We start from the raw sequence: 22,465 nt of genomic DNA, 5'->3' as shown, positions 1-22,465 counted from the left end.
AAGGGGAAAGAAATAACCTTAAAAGACTACCCTATGAGTGCCATAAATGACACTCATCAATCTATAATTTTGATATTCTATTTGTTTATTTTAAAAAAATATGGGAGGATACTATCCGACTTACTCCGAAAAAAAAGACACAAAAAACAAGACCACCCTAAAATACAGTAAAAAAGTAGTGCACGACTAAGGAAAAAAGTTTGTGAACACGATATGTGAGTGATTAAGTGAGGTTATGGACGCGTGTTTTGACCGTACAACTAGACATGACATAAAACTGGACACATCAACCACATACGTATGCACAAAAACCGAAAAAATACTGACATGACACTTTTCCTGGGCACCGTGTCACGGTGCTGACTGTCGTGACACGGTGCAGTCTACCGTCAGACGGTAGAAAGCCCCGTGTCACGGCACTGTTCACCGTGGCGCGGCAGAACATACCGTGACACAGTGCGCAGTTCCAGGTCAATTTTGTGATTTTTCCAGATTTTAATCGATTTTAGGTCCGTACTAATTACTATGTGAGAATAAAAACCCTCGGTCATAGGTTAAACAAAAGAGTAAACACATGAAGCTTAGCACCAAACAACCACATAGCATTTAGGCACGATGATGTAAAAAAAGTTCGCAACCTAGAGTCAAGATCTACGTTCAACTATTGGTCAAGCTTTGGGTGTCAAAAGGGTACCATGGTTAAGAGTTTGGACGCGTTAGCAAGGCAACCTCCCTTGAGGGTGTATGATTACAGGCGGTTCCGCGAGTTCGTGATGAAATCGAACTCGACTCCATGGTTTGGGTGGATTAAATAACTCGGATGAAACCTTATTGCCATGAGCGTTTTTGGGTTGATAGAGCTTAAATCCCTCGGGGCTAAGACGCATGTAGAACACATACTTTTTTTCAGAAAAATCGAAGGAAGTTGACTGTGAAAAGAGAAAATAACCCACCGGACTGATTTTAGGACTGCCGTGACACGGAAAAAATTCCCGTGCCACGGTACTGTGCACCGTCAAACGGTGTACTGTACCGTGATACGGCAGATTTTGCCGTGGCACGGCAGTTAGAAGATCTGACTGGTGCCCTGTTTTCCTTCGTGCGCAACCAAGTTATTCGATTTTTCCTACGGACAGACTTAAATGCGACGTTAAAATGTCTATACATATGCAAAAAGGCCAAATTAATCACAGGAATATTTTTTCAAGAATCTTTCAAGTCTCATCCACTCATCTTAATAAAATACCGATCACACAAATCGATAAATAATTAAGAATCCTCCCCAGTGGAGTCGTCAAATTGTAGGCGTCGCTCGAAGTGCGCCTACGTTAAAGCGTGTTGTGAATATGCTTGGCACTCATAGGAAGTGGGAATTGACATTACGATTAGGGACAAATAAAGTAGGGAGCCGCCAACAAGTTTTTAAGGAACTTGTAAACCTTTCACAGATCATAAAAGGCAACCACGAATAAGGGACAACGATAGGCAACAACGATTGACCCGTGAAGATTACACCCCGTTCATCATCCATGAGATTACTAACTCCATATGGTTCGGAACCACGAAAGGAGGATCAGGGATGATGGTACGAAGTGAGTCATGGAGTCACATTCGCCCGTATTGGCCTCTACTCGATTCTTTTAGTGAAAAGTGATTCCTGCGATCTCAAAGGCATACAAACAAAATATTCAATTTGCTCCAAACTATTATTATGCTAAATTGGTTTAATATTAATGCAACACATAATTCTAAAATATTTGTGATCACTTGAATTAAACAACAATATTAAAAAGGAACCTAAACCGGTTGTCCAAATTATCTTATTAGGCGTGATTTTCAATTACATATTCCCTTTAAACATGCAATATAGTGATCATAAAAATAATAGAATAAACATTAATATTGGAAGCAATTTAGCAATAATTCCAACAATACAAAATCGTTAGAAAAATAATAGAAATAAGAGGAGCATAATTCTTACTTTGATTATGTTTGTTTGCAATTACAAAATAATAAACGAGTTAGTAACTTTAAGGAAATAATAATAACACAACAATTAAATTTAATTAAATAAAGTAGAGTTGATTTGGGGCCAAACCCTTAAATAGTTCTACCTTTCACGCCTTAGCTTAAGGACAGAACCACGAGTAAAGTATGGACTCCTTGGAGTACTTGAAGAAGGAATTTTTAAATAAGAAGGGTAGGCAAGTGTTTAGGCTAAAGCATAGAAGAGAGAAAAATAATCTAGAGAATTAATTGCTGCCCCCTACATCAGAAATGTGGGGGTATTTATAGAGAAAATGTGTTGAGGGAGCACACAGAACCCTAAAATGATAAAAACCCTAGAAAAGTATCCCGAGACACGGCAAACTGTACCGTGACACGGGAAGTCCCACCGTCATACGGGAAACATTCCCGTGACACGGTGCATTTTTAGTGTGACGCGGGAAATTTTTAGTAAACGGGGAAGAAAACGCGTTAAGGGTTTACGCGGAAAACACACGGAAATTCCCGTGTCACGGCAGATTTCCCGTGTCACAGGAAATCCCACCGTCAGACGGGAATGATTCCCGTGACACGGTGGGTACCTGCCGTGGCGCGGGAATTCCCAGCCCGCTTTTCCGTCTAATAACATTTTTAACCCTGATTTTGTTTAGCATTTTAAGTGCCGATTGATAATTTCGGGCCTTTTTATGATTTATTATTATTTGGGCTAAAATAAGAAAATAATTAAATAAAATAAATAAAAGGTTTGGGCCAAAAGTAAATAATAAAACAATAAATAAAAAAAGGTTTGGGCTAAAATTAAATAATAAATTTGGGCTGAAATTATAACTATGCTTTGACCAAACATCAAGACTAATCCATGGACTGTTCAAAAATAAATACGATTTTTTAAGCACTCTCGGGATTAAATACTGAACCCGACCAATAGTGGCGGTGAAAGGTTGTTTATTATCGGGTTTGGTTTTGTGGAGACATTTTTAGGTGTCTACATTGATCCTTTGGATCCCAAGCCTCCCACTTGAAGAATTTTTCTCATGGTCAAGCTAGTGACCTCATCAAGAAGCGCTTCTCGGGAGGCAACCCGAATTTCTAACTCCATTCTATATTTTTTTAAAATATTCCGATTTCACTTTCTTTTTTTTGAATTTGAATTTGAATTTTATTTTTCCCCTTTTGGTTGATAGTTGTTTGGATGATGAAGGAACAAGGATTTTCTATTTCGAAGATGTGAGGAGAAATAAATTGAATTTTACTCTATGCCACCCTGTGCGCGACATCTGTGCGGGTGCGCAGGCACTGTCAGAACCCGCACAGATTTCTTCACAAATTGGAGTTCGAGGCAGAAGGTTTGCGCGACCTCTGTGCGGGCGCGCAGGGAAGGTGTGCGGGCGCGCTTTCAATGTCAGAACCCGCATAGATTTATTTAAAATTGGAGATTCGAGACAAAGAGTCTGCGCGACTTCTGTGCGGGCACGCAGCATACCTGTGCGGGCGCGCAGAGCTGGGAAAATCAGGTTTTAACCCTTTCTTCCCCATTTCGTCCTGCATAATTTCGAAACCCATATTTCATGCTCTCTTCTCTCTCCTCATAAACTCAAACCCTAATCTTCAAATTTCACCCATTTCTCACAAATTCCATCGATTTTCCTTCAAATCCATCAAACATTTTCACTCTAGTCACAAATTCACCCACTTTCTCTCTCCAAAATACCCAAAAATCCTCCATTTTCATGGTTTGCAAGCTTAATTGAAGGTGGTGTTCTTGGAGGTTCTTAGTGGTGTTCAAGCTTCTACAAAGTGGTATAACTCTAAATTTTGCTATTTTATTACTTAGTTTCACTTGTTTATGCAAAATTTTTAGTTATTAAGCATGAATTAGCTTTAGTGAATTGCATGTGATTTTGATTTTCTTTGTTAAGGATTTGTTGGTTATTAGTGTGAAATTTAGTGATTTTGGGAACATTGTTGTTAATATTATTGTTTTGGAAGCCATTTTTATGAAATTAAGTTGAGCAATTTGGTGTTTGTATTGATGATAATTGTAGGGAATAAATTTCAAGCGTAAACCCCCTAGCTTGAACCCCTCTGTGATCATACACTAAAGTACGGTGGCGTCCAAAAGGGAAGAAGATAGAGCAAAAGAGTCGCCAACAAGTTTTAGGAACTTGAAAACCGTTCACAGGGTGAAGGTTACACCCCTTAACGATCCAAGAGATCGTCAACTCCATAAGGTCTAGAACAAAATAAGGGTTCGGGGATGACGGTACAAATCCAACCTAAAAGAGATTGAACCTGCCCTAATAATAGGCCTCTACTTTATTCTGATCGTATTCATGTGCGCTTTCTGATTAACATGCAATCAATAGGATTAACCCCCTAAACCTGTTTATCTATGTTGGTTGAATATTAATGCACAAATAAACTATTATTGGCGATCACTTGAATTATAATCATATTAACCCTAACAAGATTATTAATTATCTTATTAAGCGTGATTACAAGTACCAAATTCCCTTTAAACATGCATAAAAGGTGATAAAGCAATAACAAATAAATATATAATCAAGCAACATAATAATAATCCATAATCAATCATTATAATAGTCATAATAATAATCATAAATAAAATAATCATCATCAAAATATTAATAATAATAATATTCATAATCATCATAAATTATAACAATTATAATCATAATCATGTTCATGTTAATATTAAAGCATAATAATAGCAAGATCCTAGGCATGATACTAACAAGATTAATAACAAATCCTAGCATGTCACTAAGAAATAAAAATAAAATCTTTAACCCTAACATGATACTAACAATCACAAATATTAGGAAGAACATAATCGCAACAATCATATTAAGCATATTTGATATTATAACCTTTTCCCTAAACATGATACTAGGAATATCATAATAACAATATAAACATTATTTCTACATCGTAATATCAATTAAAACCTGTAAAGTACTTACTTTGATGCCTCGTACCTCTTTCTAATAACAAAATACACACGTTAGTAACTTCAAGGAAAATAATAAAACAACAATTAAATTAAATAATTGAAAGAGAGATTTAGGACCAAACCATCAGAAATTAAACTTTTCACGTCTAGGGCGAAGGCAACTTCGAATATGGCTAGGTGTTTCTAGATCTTGCGAAAGCGGAATTTTGTATTTGAAAAGCAAGTTTAGAAAAGAGAAAGAGAGAGAGATGAAATAATCAAGAAAACTTGATGAGAATTGGTGAATGATTAAGAGAGAATTAGAGAATTAATGATTGAGAATGAAAACTGATTGTAGGTGAATGAAAACGGAGTTTTTAATACGTTATTTATAGAGAAATCAGCCAAAAAAGATAAAATGAACAAAACAGAATCTGGCGCTCGCAAAACGAGGTTGGCGCCAGGTGCCTACGTCAGCGCCAGGCGCCAATGCCTGGCGTGTGACGCCAATCCTGTTTTTGACGCGTTTTCTAAAATCAGATAAATTTTACCGTACAGGAGGATAAAATCGTATATTTTCCTCAAAAATGCTCTTTGATTTTAATTAAAACTCTGAAAAGTCAACAAAAGTCAATTTATCAATGCTAATTGAATTAGGAATGAAAAGAACCTTCTAGAAGAATCTAGAAGACTAAAACCATTCCTAATTGCATTAGGAATGATAAATCATATTAGGCCCTCCCATAGATCATTGGGCCGCAAATAAGGCTCAAACCGGGCCCAGTTTAGTAAATTGGTCATAACTTCCTCAATATTCATCTGAATTGGGCTTATAATATATCGTTGGAAAGCTCTTGTCAAGACTCATCCAACTATACTGCTTTTGGACCCATATCATGGACCAACCAAACTTGATTGGCTGTTTTCTTAAAATAAGTTTTCAAAAACAGAGAGAAGAGAAAAGAAATTAAAACTATCCGCAACACTAGACTTTCCACACTTTCACTTCATTCGATTATGATTCGACGTGAAAGGTACTCATCACTGGGTTTGGTTTTGGGGAGACACAAATGGGTGTCTACAGAAGCCCCCACTTTGACTGAGTTTGGAGAAACGCAAGTTTCGAAAACAAAAGTCAAAGTATCGATAGGGACGGAGAATGATTCAGAACGTTCTGTGATCCTAAACCACTCTTGTAACGCCGATACCTGCAAAACTAACGTTAGTCAAATAGATAAAAGAGTTAAGAAACGCGTATCTTGCACCGTCGAGCACACGTCTCTGAAAGTAACCGATTTGCTGTTGCTTTACTGTTGTTTTGATGACCTCCTACAAGCTAGAGAATTCCATCCCGCTTGAAAACCGCTACACCCGTAACTGCTTTCAAATTAGAAGATTGCTTCGCCTGAAACGATCCTCCTTCACTATGATAGTATTCCACATCCAAGGGAATACTATCGAAGATTATTTCTCTTGAAATCACCTTAAGTTGCTTTTTGACAACTTTCCACAATCTATGGAACGCCATCTTGCTGCTTGTTTTGAGGATCTTCCACAATCTAGGGAACGCTGTCGATCAATGTTGCTACATCTCGAGCCTTTTCTTGAATCATAGTGACAACCTTTCCAATCATAGCAAAAGTCGTCAAAGACCGCCCCTCTCGTGCTATCTTCTCAAATCTTGGGTGACAACCTCCACAATCTTAGCGAATGCCGTCAAAGACCGCCCATCTCGTGCTATCTTCTCAAATCTTTGGTGACAACTTCCACAATCTTAGTGAATGCCGTCTTGCTATTTCGATGTTCACTCGTCTCTGAACAAAGAGCTCCCTTTTTTTTTATGTCCACGCGTCTCTGAACAATAGAGCTTGAAAATAGGAGATCTTTGATGATATGTCCACGCGTCTCTGAACAAAAGAGCTTTGATGGAGATGTTCACGCGTCTTTGAACAAAAGAGCTTCGATACTTGAACGTTTGTTGCGATAATATTCTGAAGAAGAAATTTCCAAAGACCAACGTTTGTCGATCTCTAAAGCTCGCCTGAACTTCGCTTCCGCTAAAACCAGTATGTCGGTGTTTCCGTGATGAGCCAATTATTAGGCACTTTAAGCTAAGTGAGACGATCTTTCGTCAGGTCGACCACTTATTGTGATTGTAATCAAATCGACTACTCAATCATGTAAAATTGCTTATAGGGGCTAACTGGCGTACCAAGGAACCCCAAATTGCTGTTCTGTCGCTGCTGAAATATTTCTGGCGCCAATAATTGGAGTAGGGTCTTCCCTATTCTGCTGCACCTGTATTTATTTTTGACTGTAGAACTTTGCCAATCTCTTTAATTATCTTAGAGTTGACCTAAGGTTTAGCATTGCTTGACTCATCGACTTGACACGACTCAAGGTATAAACTTGACTCTTTGTGATTGACTGACTCGAGGTTGACTCGACTCGAAGTAAAATGACACGTGTGACTCGAAGCAAAAACTTTCCGTCATTTTTGTGGAGGGTACCGACTTTCTCTCGAAAAAGAAAGACGAGAAAAAGAATCGAAGTTTTGAAGGTGCATGGTGAATGAGCTTAGTCAAATGTTGTTTGATACTATCTCTCAAGGTGCAAGGATTAATCCATCCTAGGCTATCTCAACTGTTGACTCCATGATGAAAGCACTTAGGTAACTTAGGCACGGAGGCTAAGCACTTCATACTTCGTGATGCAATGATGATTATGATTGATGAGTGATGTTGATATGACAAGGCATGCTTCAGCGTTGTGTTAAGATTCCATGACAAAGGGTTCCTAAGGGAAGTATTTGGTCATGTATCTGTGATGTGTGTGATAGTGACACTAAAGTTAGGCCACAAGAGCTAAGTGTGTGGAAAAATATATTGAAAAGAGTCAAATGGTGGTGACTCTCTGGCTAGGTAAGCTAATGATGTAGGGATCAAGCCCCCAAGTCTAACTCTACGTGAAAAGGGGTGAGCATAGGAAATCCCTTGATATGATTATGGTTTAAGTGTGTGAATGTGAATATGAATGCATTTTTATTACGGCTGCACCTCAATGTGAAGTTGCCGACGTATCCGTTAGGAAACAGGCCAAACGTAGCTCTAGTCGAACCTCGCACAAGTGTATGTATACCTCAAAAGGTTTTTTTAAGGGTTGTAACGTGGTTAGACTAAAGGTTTGAAGAAGAAGGGGATAAAGGCTCAAGACCCTAGATAAGCCCCCAAGGTGTGCAACCTCGCTTTCGAATCTTTATATTTTTATGCTTGAGTTTCTACTCTTTTTTAGCTCTCTTTTATCTTTTGCTTTAGCATCTATTTTATTTTTATAAGCGTGGGCAATCCCGATCATGTGGTCTATCACTCACTTGGCATTCATGTTTCTCAGGCACGGTACCGAGCACTCGATAAGAGACGCAATCTGAGACGTGTTTTTATCGAAGATATTTTCATACAAAGACATTGGAACACTTACCCTTTTGTACACTTTTATGATTATTTTATTTTTGCTTATTTTTATTTTGATTTTTGAATTACTCAAGCTCTTTTTTAGAATTGCATAAGTTACACACCATCCCATCCCGAGGTTAGGTAGATGTAGGTTGAAAAAAGAAAGGTCTATCGTTAGACGAGACTCAAAGTGGTTTATGAAGAAAGGATTGCATATTTGAAAGGTGAAAGGAGATATGATGTGGCTACAAGGGGTGCCTTAAATCATTGGTTTACCTTGTGCTTAATTCGACAATATTTTTTTAATGCAATATAATGAAATGATCATATATAAGGAAATAAATGCTCATTTTATTAAAAAATAAAATATATAATGATTCTACAAAATAAATCTAAGGAGAATAAAAAGGTGCCTATGCTAGACTTATAAAGGATAAGGGTAAATAAAAAAGAAATAGAAAAAAGAGGTCGCGAAATCTTGTCGTTGAAGCTCGCCTCTTGTCTTGTGTTGTTTCCTTTATCATCACTCGCTCTTCTTGTTAACTGGAGGCATGGGAAGCTTGTTATTATCAATCAAATGTTGGATAGCCTCCTTTAGCTTCCAACAGCTCTCAGTAGTATGACCCTTACCTTGATGGTACTTGCAGTGTTCGTCTGGATTCCAACTAGGAAATCTCTTTTCAGGTGCGGGATCCTGAATAGGTCTAATGGGAGTAATGAGTCCTTTGGCATGGATTTGATCGAAGGCAGTATCGTAGCTCATCCCAATGGGGGTAAAGTCTTTCCTTAGTTGCTTCTTAGATCCTTGGTTATCTATGGCTAAGACTTCACTGAGATCAAAGGTACTAACATTGTTACTAGAGTGGGCGTTTTTGGAAGAAGAAGGATTGTCGTTCTTCTTTCCTTTCCAGCCACCGTGGTTAATATTGTTAGTAGCTTTTTGCTTTGCGAGGTCATCTTTGATTTCAATTCCGATGTCATAAACGGCCTTGAAAGTATTCAAATTGTGTTGATATTTTAAATGCTTCGAATACTTCTCTTGGAGATTCTTGATAAACATCCTCACATACTCCTTTTCGGTGGGGACCTCAATCATCTTAGCGGAAGTTTCCATCCACTTATTAAAGAAAGAAGTAAAAACTTCATTCTCTTTTTGTCTTAGCATCTCAAGTTGTCTATGATCGGTTTGAACTTTAATATTGCACTTGTACCTATCAATGAAAGCGTTTACTATCGATTCTTATACCTTATCAAGGGAGAAGTACCATTGTTGGCAAACGGTTTCAAGAGATAGTGGGAACAGAGAGGGGAAGACCTTCTTATCGATACTCTTAATAATCATTATAGTTTCGAAAGCTCTTAGATGGAAGTAAGGGTTATCTGTTGCCTTGAATTTCGGGATGTTAGTGGCGTTGAACTTATGTGGAAGAAGTTCCTTGTCCAGCGAGACCCCTTGTGAACTCATGCCCTGAAATTTATAGTCGCTAGATAGCTTCCTCAAACTTTCTTGCATGAGGTTCATTTGTTGTTGCTTTACGGGATCATCGATCTTGAGGGTGAGGAGCTTCAGTGTTACAGTCATGGTAACTAGTTGGTTCCTAAGCTCATTGACTTCTTCTTGAGTTGCCATTATCCTTTTAGCCTTCCTCTTTTGAAGAATCGGTTTATCAAAAAGTGAAACTTGAATAAAGAGGTTGTCCTTGACTAATCGCCCTTCTCTCCTCGACCAAATACTGTGGAAAAGGAATTTGGGGATATTCATTGTTAATTATTTAACTCAAACTCTATTCAACATGCAATGGAAGGAGGATGTGAAGAAAGATTGGAATAGAATGTGAAGGAAAATGATGTAGATGGAGAGATATGAAGAATTAGGAATATAATGTACCCCCCAACTCAAATGACGGAAAAAGACCGACTCATGCATGAACCTAAGACATGGTCATGGTGACATATACTCAAAGTGTGTGCTAAAACTAGTGAGTGTAGATGGTACGTTAAGACTCGTTTCATGACCATGTGGCTAGACTATGTGACTAGACTCAAGCAAAGACTAAGTTAAGACTTCACGTATATGCATTAAACTTGACAGACTGTGGTATTTTAGTCATAACTTTTTATCTGTGACTCTGATTTGAATAAAACCAACGCCAAATTAAAGATAAAACTCGGGGCTACTGATCCATAGGTTGTACGACTCGTAGTTCATCCTAGAACTTTGGCTATGACCAAAACAAGTTGACGTTTGTGCAGTATACGGGAATAAAAAAATCGGGTTGACTTAAAGGAACTGTGACTCGATTTTATGTTTTTTTATTAGCTCAAATTAATTAATTAATTAATTAAACAAAGTCCTTTAGTCATTAATCAGTTTATTTAGTCTTAACACAAGTCAAACAAACGGTTAGGAAAAAATCACATAGAGTATGCACAACAAATAATGCACAATTAGTCAAGTAGGCACAATATGATGCAATGAGTTTGCAACCTAACCATTGCTTTACTTCTCTAAAGTTCGGGATATGGTTTAGTCAATAGAAGGTCCATGGTTAATTGTCCGGATGCACCGCGCGGAAGCCTAACCGTGAAGGGTTGGCGCGAGTGGATGGGACACCGCGAGTTTTAGAAAAAACTCGCTTCCATGGTTTGGTGAATTCAACAATCTCGGATGTACCCTTTGTTTCACGGAGCGTTCAATCGGGTAGATGGAGCATGAATTCCCAGAGGGTTATGTCCATATGTAGAACACATATGGGTTTCAGAAAAGTGAGAAAAAATTCAATCAGGAAGTAGGATCGAGCAAACAATACGAAAAACCAGTCGAAATTAGAGCGCATATTTCTGGCTCGGTATTGGGGGAAATTGGCGCCAACATTCAGAGACTGGCGCTAGCTTTTAACTGTAGCGCCTGGCGCCAATACTGGCGTCTGGCGCTACGACTAAAATGCTGGCGCCAAGCTCTGGCCTCTGGCGCTACTTCCCACATGCCTCAGCAGCTTTCTGTGCTCGATAAAATTTTCCAGTTTCACGCGGTGTTATTTCGGTCCTAGTTGTGAAAGATATTTCTCAAATTTCCTACGTGTAAAATCCTATGTTTTTTAACTCATCACGGATGGTCTTTCCAATGAGATCATTTTTATGCATATGACAATAATATTAATCAAAATTATGCACATGAAATACTTAGAACGTTTCGAGTCTCATCCACTCATTCTAAATCATTGACGAAACAAATTCAAGAATTAAAATAGAAATCCTCCCAAGTGGAGTCGCCAAAAATTGTAGGGAATAAATTTCAAGCGTTAAACCCCTAGCTTGAACCCCACTGTGATCATACACTAAAGTACGGTGGCGTCCAAAAGGGAAGAAGATAGAGCAAAAGAGTCGCCAACAAGTTTTAGGAACTTGTAAACCGTTCACAGGGTGAAGGTTACACCCCTTAACGATCCAAGAGATCGTCAACTCTATAAGGTCTAGAACCAAATAAGGGTTCGGGGATGACGGTACAAATCCAACCTAAAAGAGATTGAACCTGCCCTAATAATAGGCATCTACTTTATTCTGATCGTATTCATGTGCGCTTTCTGATTAACATGCAATCAATAGGATTAACCCCTAAACTTGTTTATCTATGTTGGTTGAATATTAATGCACAAATAAACTATTATTGGCGATCACTTGAATTATAATCATATTAATCCTTACAAGATTATTAATTATCTTATTAAGCGTGATTATAATATATCGTTGGAAAGCTCTTGTCAAGCCCCATCCAACTACACTACTATTGGACCCATATCATGGACCAACCAAACTGGATTAGATGTTTTCTTAAAAAAGGTTTTCAAAAACAAAGAGAAGAGAAAAGAAATTAAAACTATCCGCAACACTAGACTTTCCACAATTTCACTTCATTCGATTATGATTCGACGTGAAAGGTACTCATCACTGGATTTGGTTTTGGGGAGACACAAATGGGTGTCTACAATAATGCAACTACTTTCATGAGAATTGCTTACTATCAAAATGTATTTTGATTGACTGCTTTGTTTTTAATTCTTGTTGTCTTGGGCGCTATATTTGTGTGGTTAGTTGTTAGTACTAACCCTTTTGCAGATTGTTAAGACTTGGGTTATTGTTGTTGTGTTCCAATTGTTGGTTAAGTTCGAAGGGAGTCCTCCTTTTGGTTGGGTTGTTTGTATTGCTTGAGAACATAATGAGCAAAAGGAATAGCAGAAAGGAGGCCAGGTTAAGGGTTGAGGAACCGAGTACTCAACAAACTCAAGCTCAAGGACCAAATGTTCCCCCTAGATTGAGATTCTTGAACAAGGTCCATGCTACGTTCTTTAACGACCTTCGCGGACGAAAGTTAAATCCCTCCAGACACTATGATCAACGCTCCATGAGAGCTTTGGGGATTGACGATGATATAAGGTCGCTCCTTGACAACTTAGGGATGAGTGAGTTCATCAAGCATCAATTCCGAACATATAAGGAGCCCACCTTCGAATTCTTGGCCTTTTTTGAAAAGGAGCCCTATGGGAACGACTTCCAAATTTCGTTCCAACTGTTCAACGACCAGCACACTATGACTCTTAGTGATCTTAATGTATTGTTGGATTTGGACCCAGAGGCGGACCTCCTTGCCCCTTCATTGAACCTATTCCCTGAGTACGATGCATTTAGACGGTGGCAAACAATTACCGATTTTGAAGAGTTCAACACTATGTATTCGGTGGCCAACCATATTAACAACCGTGTGCTCCGTATTCTACACCGCATTATGGGGTTTGCGGTGTTTAGCAAGCAGGACTTAAGTAAGCTCTCGCATAAAGAGCTATTTACTTTGTGGGTTACCACTAGGGAGGGATTGAAAGGGCGGCTCAATATGGGATACTGGTTCGTCGTGTGCTGCAAGGAAATCAAGTCGGGTCACAAGACGGGAAAAATTGCCCTCGGTGGGATGATTACAAGGATTGCCAAGAAGCTTAACTGTGAACGCTTCTTCCCCTCGTGCACTCAAATTGTAGCCGATAAAGATATATTCATCGACATACAGCAAATGAAAAGGTCGGGGTTCCTCCAAGGAACTTCAGATGCCAACAATTTTCATGCATGGATGGTTGACCGTGAGCACCATTGTATCTTGCCTTACCCCATCCGTACATCCTTTGAGCGGAACGCAGGGAATGTATGGAAAATTCCGCGAGACAATGGTGTGCTACCCACTGCACTTGGTGGCGCAAGGATTATGGAAGTCGACCAACAACAACAACAGCAACAACAACAACAACAACAACAGCAACAGCAGCAACAACAACATCGACAACAATAACATCATCAGCAACAGCAACAACATCAAGGCATGAGTAGCCTTGAACAACAAATGATGAGCATGCAACTTGGCATGCAGAGCCTAATGGAGAACCATCAGGGTATGTTTATGCAAACCCAAGCTCTTCATGGTGCGGCCGTGGACAGGGATAAAGTCACCCCCCTGGTAAATTACCCCTATTGGCCACCCCAACAAGGCCCGGTCCCTAGGTGGAAGGGATCACAACCTACTTTTCCCTATTAGCAAGGACCCTCCTCCCACGATGTTTCCCGGGTAGACTACCCGACGAAAACCGGGTACAATTATCGTGCCCCCGGGGGGAGCGATTTTAGGGGTGACCCTAACTATCCATATGTCGACCCTAACCACCCTTCCCCTCTTCATCTTCCCGCCCCTTTCAACCCGTTGCCTCAATGGCAACAAGACCTCTTCCGAGGTCACTATGGTTGGCCTCCGGGTTACTCCGGTGGTTGGGACCCACACGGCATCCCTCCGGACGGTTTCTCTTACGAAACCGAGGACGATGGAGATTATGACAAAGCCGGCCCTAGTGTCCATTAGCCTCCTTGTTTTTTATTTCTCCCCTTTGCCCCCTCCCAATGTTTTAATTTGGCGCTCCGCGGACGGTGCATTGTTTTAGTGTGGGGGGGTGTGTAAGAGGCAAAAGGATGTTTTTTATTATAGTGTGGGGGAAGGATTGTCATCATGCTAGTGTGGGGGGGATTTCTTTGTAGGTGGCAGAGCTCTCATGGTTCGGTTGGCTTTATCATGTTTTGATGTTGATTTATCTTCTTGATTGTGATGATGATGTCCCTGGGTGATTTTCATAAGCTTTTGCTAATGAATTTTCAAGTGTTTGTGTAGGTGATGGCACTCCCATGAAGAAAAATCCAAACTCTCAATAATTTTAATGTTCTTACTCAACAAAACCAACAAAAACAATCCCCTCTTCACTCTTGCATTAGTGATATTTGATGTTGAATTAGCGTGCTTCCCTAGTGGTTCGACCCTTTACTTGCCACTAACTAGTTTATTGTAGGTTTAGGTTTTATAAATGATTAATTTGGTTAGGGTAGTAGCTTAACGACCTATCTAACCCGTGACAAAATTTTGGCGCCGTTTCCGGGGAAGCGGCTTGTTTAGCGTCTATTATTGCTTTTGTTGGAGTCATTTTGCTTTCTTTTCTTTTTGTTTTTTTGTTTTATCATCCTTGTCATTGCTAATTGTTTTCTTAGCTTTGGTGAATGCTTAGGAGGTCTCAAGGTGCACCCTCACATCAAATTGACCATGAAATCAACCGAACCTTGAGACAAGTCCGTAGGCTTTATCAAGACGAGGGAAGAGGTTATGGTGATATAGTTGATAGTGATAGTGATACTTACTCTTCAAGTTCACCACGCGGATCAATGGCGGGACAAGAGAATGATGTTTTGTTTCGTGAGTTTGGAAATCCGGAGGATTATGAGCTCACGGGAGGGATTTTGCTACCCATCACGGAAACCAACTTCTCAATCCATCCACAATATACTCGAATGGTCCAATCAGAGCAATTTTCCGGAAGTGCAAGTGAGGACCCTATTGAACATTTGGATTGATTCCTTGAATTGTGCGCAATGATGCAAACCAATGAAGTGAGTCAAGAATACATTCGTATGCACCTTTTCCGATAATCTCTCACGGGACGAGCAAAGAAATAGCTAAAGCAAGTAAAGCTTAACACTCTCACAACATGGAGGAAGATGGTAAAGGCGTTCTTGAAGCGCTTTGTCTCCGAGGAGAAGACCGCCGAAATGAGAAGGAAAATTGCATCATTTGAGCAAGATGCCGATGAAAGTCTTGGTGAAGCATGGGAGAGGTTCAAAGAGTTGGTACAAGCATGTCCCCACCATGAGTAAAATCAAGGGTTGCTCATGCGGTTTTTCTACGACAGATTGGATCCCATGTCAAGAGCCAATTTGGATGCGGGGGCGGGTGGTCAATTAATAAAGATCCCTCCAAATCAAGTTGAAGCTACAATAGAAGAGGTAGCAAAGAATTACTCTTGGGGGGGGGGGGGCGAAGAAGAAACGCTCCAAAGAGAGGTGGTATTTACGAATTGGAGAAAGTTGATCAATTACAACATCAAATTGATCAACTAACAAAAGGGCTTTCCAAGTTGAATATGAGTGTGAATGCAAGTTCAAGTGGTGGAGCAAGCTCTTCCCTAGTTAACTCTTTCTCTTGTCAAAATTGTGGAGGAACGAACCATTATACATCTTATTGTGGAGGTTTAAGCCCCGAACATGTAGCGGCATACAACACAAGGCAAGAGGGATTTAGAGGAAGCGACGGTGGAGTAGCTTGGAGACAACCACCACCCGGGTTTGTATCTCAACCTCAACAATGGAACCAACAAGCTCAACCTTCCTATAACTCCAACCCTCAATATAAAAATCCACCTCCATCTCAACCCCAAAACCCAAGAGGAAGCTATCCAAGGAACAACCAATACAATAATCAAACCCAAGCACCTCAAAGAAATCATCAAGAACAAGCACCTCAAGCGGAGCTAACTCAAACTCAATTCCTCCAAGCCATGCATGCGCAAATGCAAACTTTTGGGTAACAAATGCAAGAGATAAGAGCTCATAACAAGATGGTTGATTCACAACTAGCCCAATTGGCCGAGAGAACTCCTTTCAATTCACCATCCACTCTACCCGGACAACCACAACCTAACCCATCTTACAATCGAAAACCCGATACATGCAAGGCAATCACATTGAGGTCGGGAACATCCTTTCAAGGGCCAAATGAAGGGGATAGTGAGGAAAAGAAGGGAGGAGAGGAGAGTGTGAATGAAAACAAGGGAGGTGAGAAAGAAAAGGGTGATGAGATAGAAGGAGGTTCGGAGAAGAAGAAGCTTGACAATGAGAAGACAACTTCAATTCCTAGTGAGGCTAGGAATCTTGATGGATCGGTTCCTTTTCCCGGTCGGCTTGTGGAGAGGAAGTTGAATGACAAGTTCACAAAATTTCTTAGTGTCATGAAGAATTTGCATATCAACCTCCCTTTTCTTGAAGTTGTGACACAAATGCCATCTTACTCCAAGTTCCTCAAAGATATTCTCACCAACAAGAGGAAGCTCAATGATGAGCTTATCACCCTTCCACATCAAGTGAGTGCTCTTGTCCAACATAAGATGCCCAAGAAGGAAAAAGACCCGGGAAGTTTCACTTTGCCGGTGAGAATTGGGAACATGGAAGCTAGGGGCGCCTTAGCCGATCTTGGAGCAAGTGTTAGTTTAATCCATATATCCATTGCTCAAAAACTCAATATAAAGATGATCCCTATAAGGAAGAAAATTCGATTGGCCGATCGATCGGTGAAATTACCTTGTGGAGAGCTTGAGGATGTTCCAATTCAAGTGGGACACATCTACGTGCCTTGTGACTTTGTAGTGATGGATATGGAGGAAGATGTTAACACTCCTTTAAATTTGGGATGTGAAGCTCTTAAAACTTTGGGGCGGCCATCAATTGCAAGAACAACACCATCACATGTGAAGTGGCCGATGAAAAGATTGTCTTTGAATTTTCTAAGTTGCTCAAGACCCCCATGGTTGAAAAATGCTATGGAGTTGATGTTGTGAATGAAGAGCTAGATCGCTTGGGGAGGGTCGTGATGAGGCCTCAATATCCAATGATAGAAGCCCTTACATGCAAAGAAGAGTTCCACTCTCAAGAGGGTAAAGAATTTGTCATGGCAATGGAGGAATCCTCAAAAGAGGAAGTTTAACAACAAGTGGAGATCGAGCTTGAGTCCAAGGAGGAGAAATTGGAGGAGAGTTCTAAACCTCCTCACAAGGTAGAACTCAAGCCCCTTCCCCTTCTTTGAAACATGCTTTTCTTGATAAGGAGGGAAAATACCCTATTATTGTCAATGCTACCCTAGATGGTCTTAATTTTGAAAAACTTCTTGATGTTTTTAGAAAATATAGGGATGTGATAGGGTATAGCATTGATGATATCAAAGGTATTATCCCTTCTTTATGCATGCATCGTATTCATCTTAAAGATGATCATTCCACCTCCATTGAACCTCAAAGAAGGTTGAACCCCAACCTTCAAGAGGTTGTGAAGAAAGAAATTTTGAAACTACGTGAGGCGGGCATCATCTATGCTATCTACGATAGCAAATGGGTTAGCCCGGTTCATATAGTTCCAAAGAAGGGTGGAATGACCATAATCAAAGGATGAAAAGGGAGAGGAAATCTCCACCTGGACGGTAACCGGGTGGAGAATGTGTATTAATTATAGGAGATTGAACAAAAACACCAAGAAAGATCATTTTCCTCTCCCTTTCATGGACCAAATGCTTGAAAGGCTTTCTAACCATGCTTTCTTTTGTTTCTTGGATGGATATTCTAGATTTTTCCAAACCCCTATCCATCTAAATGATCAAGAGAAAACTACTTTCACATGTCCATATGGGACATTTGCATACCGAAGAATGCCATTCGGATTATGTAATGCTCCCTCTACTTTTCAAAGATACATGACTTCCATTTTCTCTGAGACGCTTGAAAAAGAAATTGAAGTTTTCATGGATGATTTTAGTGTTGGTGGCTCGTCTTTTGACACTTATCTTTTTAACCTTGAAAAAGTTTGAAAAGGTGTCAAGAGACGAGTTTGGTTTTAAATTGGGAAAAGTGCCATTTTATGGTCGAGGAGGGCATTGTCCTCGGCCATAAGGTTTCAAAAAATGGCATTGAGGTTGATCCAACCAAGGTTTTGGTGATTGAAAAGTTGCCCCCTCCTACTTCCATCACGGGGGTACGGGCTTTTCTTGGGCATGCCGGTTTTTACCGGAGGTTTATCAAAGATTTTTCTTCAATCGCCAAACCTTTGACCGAATTACTCAAAAAAGAGGTTGTTTATAACTTTAATGAGGCTTGCCTTGAGGCATTTCGTAAGCTCAAGGAAGCTCTCATTTCTTCTCCCGTTGTGCAAGCTCCGGATTGGAGCTTGCCTTGTGAGCTGATGTGCGATGCTAGTGACTTTGCAGTAGGTGTCGTTCTTGGTCAAAAGAAACAAGGAAAATCATGTGTCATCTACTTTGCAAGTAGGTCTCTAGATGAGGCTCAAAAGAATTACACAACAACAGAGAAAGAGATGTTAGCGGTAGTGTTTGCATTCGATAAGTTTCGGTCCTATCTTATATGCTCAAAAGTTATTGTGTACACGGATCACATCGCGGTGCGGTATCTCATGACCAAGAAAGAGGCAAAGCCTCGCTTGATCCTTTGGTTTCTCTCTCTCCAAGACTTTCACATGAAAATAAGGGACAAAAAGGGAGCGGAGAACTATGTAGCGGATCATTTGTCTAGGCTACCTTTTGAGAACATGGAGGATGTACCGATTAATGATGAGATAGGATTCGAGGCTCTCATAGCTTTGGTGTCAACTTCTACCCCTTTGTGCGCGGATATAGCCAATTATCTTGCGTGTGGAGACGTTCCCCCGGAGTATTCTTCTCAACAAAAGAAGAATTTTTTCAAGGAAGTGAGAAGGTACTTTTGGAATGACCCAAACCTATTCAAGCAATGTAGAGATGGCCTTTATCGGAAGTGTGTTCCAGATCATGAAATTCAAGGAGTTCTTGAGCATTGCCACTCACTACCATGTTGAGGGCATGGTGCCATGGTGGTGTTGACAAAACAGTGGCAAAAATCTCTCAATCTTTATTGTGGTGGCCAACAACGCATAAAGACGCCCACCAATTCGTTGCGCAATGTGATAAATGTCAAAGGAGCTAGGCATTACCAAGAGGGACGAAATGCCCCAACAAAGTGTTTTAGAAGTTGAACCCTTCGATGTTTTGGGGGTGGATTGGGGCCTTTCGTTTCTTCTTGTGGGAATCTATATATCTTGGTAGCGGTCGATTATGTGACGAAATGGATTGAAGCCATACCCTCACCTACCAATGATCACAAGGTTGTGCTTAAGCTTCTAAAGAAGATTATTTTTCCTAGGTTTTGAGTTCCGAGGATGCTAATTAGTGATGGAGGCTCCCATTTCGCCAAAAAGCAATTTGAAGATCTTCTCAAGAGGTATGGCGTTCATCACAAGGTTGGATTACCTTACCACCCTCAAACTCAAGGACAAGTGGAGGTCTCGAATCGTGAAATCAAAAATCTTCTTGAAAGGATGGTGAACAAATCAAGGAAAGATTGATCTCTCAAACTTGATGACACACTATGGGCTCTTAGGACGGCTTACAAGACTCCTATCAGCACGACCCCCTATAGGTTGGTCTATGAAAAGTCTTGTCACTTGCCGGTTGAGTTAGAATACAAGGATTGGTGGGCCATCAAAGAGCTCAATATGGATTTATCGTTGGCCAGTGAGAAGATATTGCTTAAGCTCAATGAACTTGAAGAGCTTAGAGATGATGCTTATGAGAGCTTAAGGTTATATTAGGAGAAGACCAAAAAGTGGCATGACCAACATATTCGAAACAAGAACTTTAAGGTTAGACACAAAGTTTTGCTTTTCAACTCAAGGCTTCGTTTGTTTCTTGGTAAACTCAAATCAAAGTGGTCGGGTCCTTTTGTGATATCAAAGACTACTCCTTATGGCTCCTTTGAGTTAGATGCGGATGGTAACAAGTTTATGGTTAATGGTCATCGTTTAAAGCATTACTTTTGCAAGGGAGAAGTTGGTATAATCGAATGTATAATGCTTGATTGTAGGCATCGCTCAAAGTGCGCCTACGTTAAAGCATGTTGTGAATATGCTTGGCACTCATAGGAAGTGGGAATTGACATTACGATTAGGGACAAATAAAGTAGGGAGCCGCCAACAAGTTTTTAAGGAACTTGTAAACCGTTCACAGATCATAAAAGGCAACCACGAATAAGGGACAACGATAGGCAACAACGATTGACCCGTGAATGTTACACCCCATTCATAATCCATGAGATTACTAACTCCATATGGTTCGGAACCACGAAAGGAGGATCGGGGATGATGGTACGAAGTGAGTCATGGAGTCACATTAGCCCGTATTGGCCTCTACTCGATTCTTATAGTGAAAAGTGATTCCTGCGATCTCAAAGGCATACAAACAAAATATTTAATTTGCTCCAAACTATTATTATGCTAAATTGGTTTAATATTAATGCAACACATAATTCTAAAATATTTGTGATCACTTGAATTAAACAACAAGATTAAAAAGGAACCTAAACCGGTTGTCCAAATTATCTTATTAGGCGTGATTTTCAATTACATATTCCCTTTAAACATGCAATATAGTGATCATAAAAATAATAGAATAAACATTAATATTGGAAGAAATTTAGCAATAATTCCAACAATACAAAATCGTTAGAAAAATAATAGAAATAAGAGGAGCATAATTCTTACTTTAATTCTGTTTGTTTGCAACTACAAAATAATAAACGAGTTAGTAACTTCAAGGAAATAATAATAAAACAACAATTAAATTAAATTAAATGAAGTAGAGTTGATTTGGGACCAAACCCTCAAACAGTTCTACTTTCACGCCATGGCTTAAGGACAGAACCACGAGTAAAGTATGGACTCCTTGGAGTACTTGAAGAAGGAATTTTGAAATAAGAAGGGTAGGCTAGTGTTTAGGCTTAAGCATAGAAGAGAGAAAAATAATCTAGAGAATTGATTGCTGCCCCCTACATATGAAATGAGGGGGTATTTATAAAGAAAATGTGCTGAGGGAGCCCACGGAACCCTAAAATGATTAAAAACCTAAAAAAGTATCCCGCAACACGGCAAACTGTACCGTGACACGGGAAGTCCCACCGTCAAACGGGAAACATTCCCGTGACACGGTGCATTTTTAGTGTGACGCGGGAAATTTTTAGTAAACGGGGAAGAAATCGCGTTAAGGGTTTACGCGGAAAACACACGGAAATTCCCGTGTCACGGCAGATTTTTCGTGTCACGGAAAATCCCACCGTCAGACGAGAATGATTCCCGTGACACGCTGGGTACCTGCATTGGCGCGGGAATTCCCAGCCCGCTTTTCCGTCTAAATACATTTTTAAACATGATTCGTTCAGCATTTTAAGTGCCGATTGATAATTTCGGGCCTTTTCTGATTTACTATTATTTGGGCTAAAATAAGAAATTAATTAAATAAAATAAATAAAAGGTTTGGGCCAAAAGTAAATAATAAAACAATAAATAAAAAAAGGTTTGGGCTAAAATTAAATAATAAATTTGGGCTGAAATTATAACTATGCTTTTACCAAACATCAAGACTAATCCATGGACTGTTCATAAATAAATACGATTTTTTAAGCACTCTCGAGATTAAATACTGAACCCGACCAATAGTGGCGGTGAAAGGTTGTTCATCATCGGGTTTGGTTTTGGGGAGACATTTTTAGGTGTCTACATTGATCCTTTGGATCCCAAGCCTCCCACTTGAAGAATTTTTTCTCATAATCAAGATAGTGACCTCATAAAGAAGCGCTTTTTTTTTAATTTGAATTTGATTTTTATTTTTCACCCTTTTGGTTGATAGGTGTTTGGATGATGAAGGAACAAGGATTTTCAATTTCGAAGAGGTGAGGAGAAATAAATCGAATTTTACTCTGTGCGACCCTGTGCGCGACATCTGTGCGGGCGCGCAGTGTGAAGTGTGCGGGCGCGCAGGCACTGTCAGAACCCGCACAGATTTATTCACAAATTG

At 39.8% G+C, this 22,465-nt stretch overlaps 1 non-coding gene across 1 annotated transcript; it reads right to left on the bottom strand.

Annotated features, from left to right (window-relative positions):
- Nucleotides 1-15,536: 15,536 nt before the first annotated feature.
- On the bottom strand, nt 15,537-15,640 carry LOC145637414 (small nucleolar RNA R71). The gene has a single exon (XR_014114202.1). It is a non-coding gene; the product is annotated as a small nucleolar RNA R71 (small nucleolar RNA).
- Nucleotides 15,641-22,465: the final 6,825 nt, after the last annotated feature.

Source organism: Chenopodium album, chromosome 6 (genome assembly GCF_948465745.1).
Source record: "Chenopodium album chromosome 6, dcCheAlbu1.1, whole genome shotgun sequence".
Taxonomy (NCBI): Eukaryota; Viridiplantae; Streptophyta; class Magnoliopsida; order Caryophyllales; family Amaranthaceae; genus Chenopodium; species Chenopodium album.
Note: the sequence above shows the minus strand (reverse complement) of the source record. Positions and strands in the feature narration are given on the sequence as shown.